Here is a 10,670-nt window from a genome sequence, read left to right as displayed (position 1 = left end):
AGGCAGGAAAATCGCTTGAACCTGGGAGGCAGAGGTTGCATCCTGGTGAGCCAGGATCTCACCACTGCACTCCAGCCTGGTGACAGACTGAGACTCCGTCTCAAAAAATAAAAATAAAATTAAAAATAAAATAAAAATTAAAAAGTGAGTTCAGGCTGGGTGTGGTGGCTCATGCCTGTAATCACAGCACTTTGGGAGGTCAAGGTGGGAGGATAACAAGGTCAGGAGATCAAGACTTTCCTTGCTAACACGGTGAAACCCTGTCTCTACTAAAAATACAAAAAATTAGCCAGGCCTGGTGGCAGGTGCCGTAGTCCTAGCTACTCGGGAGGCTGGGGTGGGAGAATTGCTTGAACCCAGGAGATGGAGGTTGCAATGAGCCAAGCTCGCGCCACTGCACTCAAGCCTGGGAGACAGATCAAGACTCTGTCTCAAAAAATTAAATAAATAAATAATAAAAATAAAATAAAATAAAGTGAGTTTGGCCCTCTCTGTCTCTGTCTCTTGCTCTCACCCTTGCTTGTCCTTCCACCTCCTGCCATTGGATGACACACCTTGAAGGCCCTTGCCAAATTCAGGCCTCCTTGACCTTGAACTTCCCAGCATCCAGAATGATAAAAAATCAGTTTGCTTTATTTATACGGTACCCCGTCTTGAACCAAGCACAGTAGCTTGTGCCTGTAATTCCAGCACTTTGCGGGGAGCAAGGTGGAAGGATCACTTGAGCCTTGGAATTTGAGGCTGCATTGAGCCATGATCACATCACTGCACTTCAGAGGGGATGACATATTGAGAACCTGTCTCAAAAAAGCAAAAAAAAAAAAAAAAAAAGAGAGAGAGAAAGAAAGTAAAAAAGGACCCACTCTGGGATTCCATTACAGCAACACAAAACAGACTAAGACAGCCGTGATTGAAATCTGGGCAACATGACTCTGGGTCACAGTACTCTAATGCTATACTTAACTGTAGACTCTTGCTGCTTCTGTGCTGCAGTGCTTTCACTTTAGCAACTTGGCAAAAAATGTACTGTTTTGTCTATTTAAATCAGGTGTAAATCTCATCATCAAGAATATGTGACTTGGCTGGGTGCAGTGGCTCTTGCCTGTAATCCCAGCACTTTGGGAGGCCGAGGTGGGGAGATCACTCAAGGTCAGGAGTTCAAGACCAGCCTGGCCAACATGGTAAAACCTCATCTCTACTAAAAATACGATAATTAGCCAGGCATGGGGGCATGTGCCTGTAGTCCCAGCTACTCAGGAGGCGGAGGTAGGAGAATCGCTTGAACCCGGGAGGAGGAGGTTGCAGTGAACCGAGACGTGCTACTGCACTCTAGCCTGGGAGACAGAGTGAGACTCCATCTAAAAAATAAAAAAAATAAAAAAAAAAGAATATGTGACTTAATTGAATATTATTATTATTATTTATCTTTTAGAAACAAGGTCTCACTCTGTGACCTAGGCTGGAGTACAGTAGCACAATCATAGCTCACTAAGCCTTGAATTCCTGGGCTTGAGTGATCCTCCCACCTTGACCTCCCAAAGAGTTGGGATTATAGGCATAAGCCACTGCAGCATGGCCAATTATTGTTTTTTTAAGCCTCAGTGTTGCAAATTGATGAAACCAAACAAATCAAAGATGACAGGAAAGAAGTGTTAATTTATATCAATCAAAATCATATTTTCTACCCTCTGTCTTCTCATTCTTTATACCATCCAAGCCAAAGAGAGTAATTGCCAGTGCTGGGTAATTTCATATAATAGAGAAGTGTAGCACAAATGCACTCTTGAATCGAAATTACAACCAAGTGGTTACATTTACATATTGATACTGCAGTAGAACTTACATAACAGGCTGGAATTTCTTTTCAAACATCTGTGACTCAGGGTAAACTATGGGAAGTTAGAAAAAAGTTATTTCCGTGTTTTCAAAATAGAGAAACAGAACGGCCTGTTGGATTTGCCTTTAGAACTGATACCACTTCCCAATCTCAACTAATCTCAACTATAAGAAAAAAACAAATTGGCTAGACATGGTGGCTTGTGCCTGTAATCCCAGCACTTTGGGAGGCTGAGGTGGGAGGTTTGTTTGAGCCCAGGAGGTCAAGCCTTCATTGAACTATTATCATGCCACTGCCCTCCAGCCTGGGTGACAAAGTGAGATTTTGTCTCTAACAAGAATAATAATAATAATAATAATAATAATAATAATAATGAATGAATGAAATAATTCATGATTAAAAATTGCTTCAGGAGGAAATTGGGTGAAGGGTACAAAGGACCACTCTGTATTATCTTTGCAACTTCCTGTGAATCTATAATTATTCCAAAATAAAAAGTTTTAAAAAGATTTCCTTCAGTAAGGGAAGTGGGCTTTTCACATTGGAAAGAATTACTGCTATATTCCAGAATTTGCTAGAAGAATAAGGGAAGGGATGTCTGTAGTCAGACTTTTGTCATTTTCTTTTTTTTGAGACAGAGTCTCACTCTGTTGCCCAGGCTGTAGTGCAGTGTCAGGATCTCGGCTCACTGCAACAACCAACTCCTGGGTTCAAGCAATTCTGCCTCAGCCTCCCGAGTAGCTGGGATTACAGGCGCACGCCACCATGTCTGGCTAATTTTTTGTATTTTTAGTAGAGACGGGGTTTCACTGTGTTAACCAGGATGGTCTCAGTCTCCTGACCTCATGATCTGCCCACCTCAGCCTCCCAAAGTGCTAGGATTACAGGTGTGAACCACCATGCCTGGCCAACTTTTGTCATTTTCAAAGAGTGAATTTAGTGTCCTTGGAGGGTCACTTCTTCCAAATCAGTGGCAGTGAGTAGGAAAAAAGTGTCAGGGTGCTCCATCAAAAGTATGCTCCCTTTGCCAACTCAAGACTTGAAATCAGAAGCAATAATCAAGGAGTACCAACTATATATTTTGGTGTTCCTTAAACATTTTCTCTTAGTGACAGAAATAATACCTGTTCATGGCCTGGTGTGGTGGCTCATGCCTGTAATCCCAGCACTTTGGGAAGCCAGTGCAGGCAGATCCCTTGAGTCCAGGAGTTTGAGACCAGCCTTGGTAAAATGGCAGAATCCTGTCTCTACAGAAGATTCGCCGGGTATAGTGACACAAACCTGAAGTCCCAGGTACTCAGGAGGCTGAGATGGGAGGATCACTTGAGCCTGGGAGGTTGAGGCTGCAGTGAGCTGAGATCACACCACTGCATTCCAGCCTGGGCAACACAGCAAGACCCTATCTCCAAAAAAAAAAAAAGAAAAGGAAAGGAAAGAAAAAGAAAAAAAAAGAGATAATATGTGTTCATTATATGAAAATTTGGTGAATATTGAAAATTATAAATTAATCCAATTTATCCATAATTTGAAACTGAGCAACAACTAATGTTGATATTTTGGTATATCTTTTCAGTTATTATTGCTATATAAATGTTTTTGTATAAAATTGGCATTAAAACTTTTTTTCTTTACCTCTCTTTGAAAGGCACATACTTCATTTTCGTGAGTTTACCTTTACATTTAGTGAGTTTTTCTCAAATAAAAAATAATATTGTGACTGATTATGCCCCTATTACTGTGCACTACTACAGACTTATAAACACTCTACACCTAGGCTATACTAAATTTATACAAATATTTCTTACTTCAATAATAAATGAAGGTGAGCTTACTGTAATTTTTTTTTTTTTTTTTTTGAGACAGAGTCTCACTCTGTCGCTCAGGCTGGAGTGCAGTGGCATGATCTCGACTCACTGCAACCTCCACCTCCTGGGTTCACTCCATTCTCCTGCCTCAGCCTCCCGAGTAGCTGGAACTACAGGCACCCGCCACAGTGCCCAGCTAATTTTTTGTCTTTTTGGTAGAGATGGGGTTTCACCATGTTAGCCAGGATGGTCTCGATCTGCTGACCTTGTGATCCACCCTCCTCAGCCTCCTGAAGTGCTGGGGTTACAGGCGTGAGCCACTGCACGTGGCCTACTGTAACTTTTTTACTTTGTATACTTTTAAATTATTTTGTAACTTTTTGACTCTTTCGTAATAACACTTAGCTTAAAATGCAGGCACACTGTACAGCTGTATAAAAATATTTTCTTGCAGGCACGGTGGCTCACGCCTGTAATCCCAGTGCTTTGGGAGGCTGAGGCGAGCGGATCACGAGGTCAGGAGATTCAGATCATCCTGGCTAACACAATAAAACCCCGTCTCTACTAAAACTACAAAAAATTAGCTGGAGTGGTGGCACGTGCCTGTAGTCCCAGCTACTTGGGAGGTTGAGGCAGGAGAATTGCTTGAACCCAGGAGGCAGAGGTTGCAGTGAGCAGAGATCACGCCACTGCACTCCAGCCTAGGTGACAGAGCAATGCTCCATTAAAATATATATATATATAAAATATGTATTTTTTTCTTTCTCTATATCTTCATTCTCAAAGCTTCTTTCAATTAAATTTTTTTTTGGCTTTGTAAATTTTTGTTAAAAACTTAGACACAAACACAAACAATAGCCTAGGCCTACACAGGGTCAGGGTCATCAATATCACTGTCTCCCTCCTTCACATCTTGCCATCTATACTGGAGGGCAATAACACTCAAGGAGCTGTCACTTCCTATGATGACCATGCTTTCTTCTGGAATACCTCCTGAAAGACCTGGCTGGGGCTGTTTTACAGTTAACTTTTTTCTTTTTATAAGTAGTAGGAGTATACTGTAAAATAACAGTAAAAAGTATAGTGTAGCGAATATATAAACCAGCAACACAGTTGCTTATTATCATTGTCAAATATTATATACTGTATGTACCTAATTGTATTGCTATACTTTTATACAACTGGCAGCACAGTGTTTGTTTACAGCAGCATTACTACAAACACTGTACTTCAGTGTTACCGTGTCACTGGGTGATAGGAGTTTTTCAGCTTCCTTGTAATCTGTGGGATCACTGTGGAATATCTAGTTCATAGTTTATTGAAACATTGTTACGTGACACATGACTGCATAAGACTGAGTTCCTTGGCCTCGGTATCACAAAGGCAGAGAAGATGCCATCGCTTTCAGAGCTTTCTTGTAACCATATTAACATTAGCATGTTTTTGCATTTTCCAAAACTGTATTAGCCCAATACACTAGCACTGTATTACTGGGTTCTAGAGAAACCCAAATGAGTAAGACTGTGGAAAGAGAGAGGAAAGAATGGTTTCCTGAGGTTTAGGACTTTAGAATTCTCATGGAAAGGACCGTATTCCTCAGTGTTTCTCAAGCTTTAATGTGCTTTTAAATTACATAGGACCTTTTAATTTTTTTACTATTGCTGTTTTATGGTGTGATTAACATTTGTATACCGAACTTAGTCTGCATCTTATTTTTTCACTCAATAATGTGCCACGCAGATCTTAACACATCTATCTCTTTCCGTACCAATACAATAATAATCTTAGAATATGTTTTCATAATTTGTTGTGCAGGCCCCTCCTATTTTTGTTCAACTAAAAAAGTATTTGTTCTACTTGCCCTTTACTCTTTCATATATGGTTTATCTCATTTTTCAGCTTTATTGAGGTATAATTGACAAATAAAATTGTATATATTTAAGGTATAACCCAAAAAGTAACTGAGACAAGTGTCAATCAGTTTAGAAGTTTATTTTGCAAGGGTGAAGGACATGCCCATGACACAGTCTCAAGAGATCCTGAGAACATCTGCCCAAGGTGGCCAGGCTACAGCTTGGTTTCATACATTTTAGAAAGATATAAGACATCAATCAATACCTGTTAGCTGCGCGCTGGTTTGGGCCAGAAAGTACACACAGCTCTAAGCAAAGGGGAGCAGAGTACCTTCCAGGTCATAGGTGGATTCAAAGATTTTCTGATTGGCAATTGGTTAAAGGGGTTTATCTAAAAGACCTAGAATCCATAGAAGAAAGGGTCTGGGTTAAGATAAGGGGCTGTGGAAACCAAGATTCTTATTATGCAGATGAAGCCCCGGGTAGAAGGCTTCATAAAGAATGGACTGTAAATGTTTCCTATCAGACTTCAAAAGGTGCCAGACTCTAAGTTATTAATAATTCTCTCCTGTATCAGGAAAAAGACCCAGAAAGAGAGAAGAATTCTTTACAGATGTAAATTTTTTCCCACAAGAGACAGCTTTGCAGGGCCATTTCAAAATATGTCAAAGAAAGATATATTAGAATAAAATACTTTGAGTTCTTCCAGGGCCTGCTATCTGTCATGTTGGTATCTTACTGCGACAAAGAATCTGCTTTGTCCATCTTACAGTTTCTGTTTTAATGCTAGTGCTGGTCAGTTGTTGCCTAAATTCCAAAGGGTGGAGGCTATAAGGCATGTCCGACTACCCATTTCCATCATGGCTTGAACTAACATTTCAGGTTACCTTCGCTTTTTTTTTTTTTCTTTTCTTTTTGAGACGGAGTTTCACTTGTCTTGCCCAGGCTGGAGTGCAATGGTACAATCTTGGCTCACCACAACCTCTGCCTCCCGGGTTCAAGCGATTCTCCTGTTTCAGCCTCCTGAGTAGCTGGGATTACAGGCATGCGCCACCACACCTGGCTAATTTTGTATTTTTAGTAGAGATGGGGTTTCTCCATGTTGGTCAGGCTGGTCTCGAACTCCTGACCTCAGGTGATCCACCCACCTTGGCCTTCCAAAGTGCTGGGATTACAGGCATCAGTCACCGAGCCAGGTCTTGTTTTCGTTTTTTAGAGACAAGGTCTTGCTCTGATGCCCAGGCTGGAGTGCAGTGGCACAATCATAGCTCACTGCAGCGTCCACCTCCTGCACTCAAGGAATCCTCTCACCTCAGCCTCCCGAGCAGCTGGGACTGCAGGCATGTGCCACCACACCTGTTTCATATATATACATATATATATATATTTTTTTAATCAACAAAATGATCCTTTAAATTATTATCACTGGTTTTTCATACCTGGAATCACATTTCATTATACATTTGGGTGGGTCCTTCCTGCAAATTTTCAATGTTTATTCCCAAAGTCAAGCTCCCATTCACATGAACAATACAGGTTAGACAGAGGTAATGTCACATTTTACATTATAACTTTGCAGTATTAATCAATGTAGTACTTTAAAGGAATGATTGAAAACTATTTGGGAAGATAAAAACCAGTTTCAATGAAGCAAACCTATTCCTCATGAAACTTAAGATCAGTCATTTTACCTTCAATCCACATTTAATGAACACCAACGATGTTTATTTAATACCTATTATGTGCCTGACAGCCACAGTGCATCTGACACTTTCTCCAAAACAACTATGATTTGAACCTTGAGTAAATCACTTTGGTTAGAGTTACTATATTTGCTCAAGATGACAAATGCAGGTGCTTTCTTTTTTAAAGAAAAATGACACTAGATCATTAACACCTTGAGTACTAGGACAGGTAATTGCCTCTGTAATCCCCAGGGTCTAGTGTAGTGCCTGGTCCACAGAAAGCTCTCAATAAGGGTTTGATTACATTTAATCTCAGAGCTCCCTTTCAAAGGATACTTCCAAGAGGTAAAACTCTAAACCTATACTCCTACTGATAGCAGAATTTCTTAACTAATCCAGAACCATCTTCTTGGCTTAAGTATAAATTCTTGCCAGGCACAGTGGCTCACACCTGTAATCCTGCTATTTGGGAGGCTGAGGTGGGAAGATCAGTAGAGGTCAGGAGGTCAAGACCAGCCTGGGCAACACAGTGAGACCCATCTCTAAACAACTATTTAAGAATTAGCCAGGCATGCTGGCACGTGCCTCTAGTCCCAGCCATTTTGGAGGCTGAGGCAGGAGGATCATTTAAGCCCAGGAGTTCAAGGCTGCAGTGAGCTATGATCAGGTCACTGCACTCCAGCCAGGGAGACAACTGGAACCCATGTCTTATAAACAATAATAATTAATTTTTTAAAAAAGTATTTACACCATCCACACCAATCCTGGGGGAGCTAAAAATCCACCCTTGGCTGGGCGTGGTGGCTCAAGCCTGTAATCCCAGCACCTTGGGAGGCTGAGACGGGCGGATCACGAGGTCAGGAGATGGAGACCATCCTGGCTAACACGGTGAAACCCCATCTCTACTAAAAAATAAAAAAAAACTAGCTGGGCAATGTGGCAGGCCCCTGTAGTCCCAGCTACTCGGGAGGCTGAGGCAGGAGAATGGCGTAAACCCGGGAGGTGGAGCTTGCAGTGAGCTGAGATTGGGCCACTTTACTCCAGCCTGGGCAACAGAGCGAGACTCTGTCTCAAAAAAAAAAAAAAAAATCCACCTTTAATATTTCAGTTTTAAAACCTGGTTGATTTGGAATAGAACTTTGTCCAAATTAAATTGTAGAAATGCTATGGATTCAAGACTAAACCTGCTTGATTAATCCAACAAGCTGAAAAACTACTCTGTTAATTTCTTTGTCGTAAATTGATCACTATAATTTTACCTTACATGTCATTTATATTTTGTACATATATGAGCATTTTAATTTCCATAACTTTTAACAGGTTGACATAATACTTCTCCACACAGTAAGTCAGTCATTTTTTCCACTTATAACTGTAATTCAATAAAATTTTGGTCATCTTGGTCATCTAGCTCCATGCTTAATAATCTAGGTAAGTAAGCAGGCATGGCTCATAGACATGAGCTATACCTCACTCACAAAAACATCTCCAGCAAACTCTCTAAACTTCTTTCAACTGCAGAGAACTATGAAAAGAATAATGCCAGCTAGCAGAAGAACAAGGACGGAGGTAGGTCAAATCAACTGTTCTTTCTCTTTCTGTCTCAAGCTGCCTAGAGCAGGAGCTACTTCTGCTTGCCTGAAAGCCAAAAGCCAAAATAGACAAGGAACCTATCCCTGCCTCAAGTATTTTACAGATTAAGCTCCTAGCTTCGCACAACTTGATGGGATATAAGACTGCAGGACTGGCCAGGTGCGGTGGCTCATGCTTGTAATCCTAGCATTTTGGGAGGCCGAGGCAGGTGGATCACTTGAGGTCAGAAGTTTGAGACCAGTCTGGCCAACATGATGTCTCTACTAAAAACACAAAAATTAGCCAGGCATGGTGGCATGCATCTGTAATCTCAGCTACTCAGGAAGCTGAGGCACAAGAATTGTTTGAACTCGAGAGGCAGAAGTTGCAGTGACCTGAGATTGTGCCACTGCACTCCAGCCTGCGCAACAGAGAGAGACTCAGTCTCAAAAAAAAAAAAAAAAAAAAAAAAGAAAGAAAAAAAAATTATCTATTTAAGGCTATAGGAGTAAGTGTTACTGAATATAGGAATATCTACATTGATTAAATGAGAAAAAAACTCTGGTTAGGTCGCAACTAGGAGTCATAGGAAGACAGAATTTCAGAAATTCATATCACACCAGACAGATGTGTTTTATTAAAAAAGAAGAAAAAACCTTTAATCAGAAAGTCTGATTAAATTCAGTATTAACTCAAACTCTTAAAAAATGTCTGGAAAAGTCAACAGGGTACATCACAGAAAAGCAGGCAGCTGCTGACAGTTCTTTGGTGGAAGAATAAGTTGCATACTTACCCAAGCTGCCCAAATGATTATCAAGCCAAGTTTGCTTTTCAAAAATAGGTTTTAAGATACACCAAAGAAACTATACAATACAAAAATTTAACAATGAAGTTAAAGTATATAGCAAAAGTCAAATATGACAATACACATAAATAATGTGTCAAAGAAGCCTTTGTATCCTAGAAAACTAAAATGGGGAGAACTTACTGAAGGGTAACATACATAAAATGAGTACTAATAGCAAGGAATAATCCTAAACATTTTCCCAGTGACTGACTAAGCCTCAAAAAGACAGCTTAGGAAAACGATTAACATGCAGTTTTCCTTTTTTCCTCGCCAATTCAGTTCTACTTAGATAAATTTGGTTACCAATCAATACATATACAAATTTTTTTTTTCTGCTCAATTACTACCATTTTTTCTTTCTCACCTTTTCCCTAATTTTCTCTAGCAACACTTTTCCTTTGGTTTGGTCAGTTGAACTCAAAAGGTTTGGTACCTAAAATGAGTATCAACTGTTATCGGAATAGCACTTGGGAAATGCAATCCTAGAAAAGGCAAATGTGTAACCGAGGTGCTTGACAAAGTGAAGTGTCCAGTCTCCACACGGTAATGTCTCCCACGTTAATCACTAGGTTAATGGCTGCTCCTGGCTAGATCACAGGACCCTGCATGATACTGGAATGCTCCGTGGTGAGGTACTGCAGAGGTATGTGCACAAACACCCACCCATTTAAGCTTTCAATAAATACATCATTTTAAACCATTTCAGTAGAATAAATTAAAAATACTGCATTTCTGTTGGCCCGCTTTGCTTCTTGAGCTGGCCTGGAGTGCTGCTCCTGACATAGTAGACACAATAATTAGCGGCTACCCTAAGCTCTTTAGACTCCAGCACTTCTCACTCTTCAAGCCTTAGCACCTGTTTTGCAGCAATAATGGCTTTTTTTGTTTGTTTGTTTTGTTTTGTTTTGTTTTTTTGAGACGGTGTCTTGCTCTGTCTCCCAGGCTGGAGTACAGTGGCACCATCTCGGCTCACTGCAAGCTCTGCCTCCCAGGTTCACGCCATTCTCCTGCCTCAGCCTCCCAAGTAGCTGGGACTAGAGGCGCCCACCACCACGCCCGGCTAGTTTTTTT

At 40.7% G+C, this 10,670-nt stretch overlaps 1 pseudogene across 1 annotated transcript in view; it reads right to left on the bottom strand.

Moving 5' to 3' along the window:
• Window positions 1–1,839: 1,839 nt before the first annotated feature.
• Window positions 1,840–10,670, bottom strand: part of LOC105539934 — a 20,639-nt pseudogene continuing 11,808 nt past the window's right edge. The window contains exon 2 of the transcript XR_001006127.1: window positions 1,840–1,889. The product of XR_001006127.1 is annotated as a bifunctional methylenetetrahydrofolate dehydrogenase/cyclohydrolase, mitochondrial pseudogene (transcript). The remainder of the gene's footprint in view (window positions 1,890–10,670) is intronic.

Source organism: Mandrillus leucophaeus, unplaced genomic scaffold, assembly GCF_000951045.1.
Source record: "Mandrillus leucophaeus isolate KB7577 unplaced genomic scaffold, Mleu.le_1.0 Scaffold211, whole genome shotgun sequence".
Taxonomy (NCBI): domain Eukaryota; kingdom Metazoa; phylum Chordata; class Mammalia; order Primates; family Cercopithecidae; genus Mandrillus; species Mandrillus leucophaeus.
This window is presented reverse-complemented; position numbering and strand designations above follow the sequence as displayed.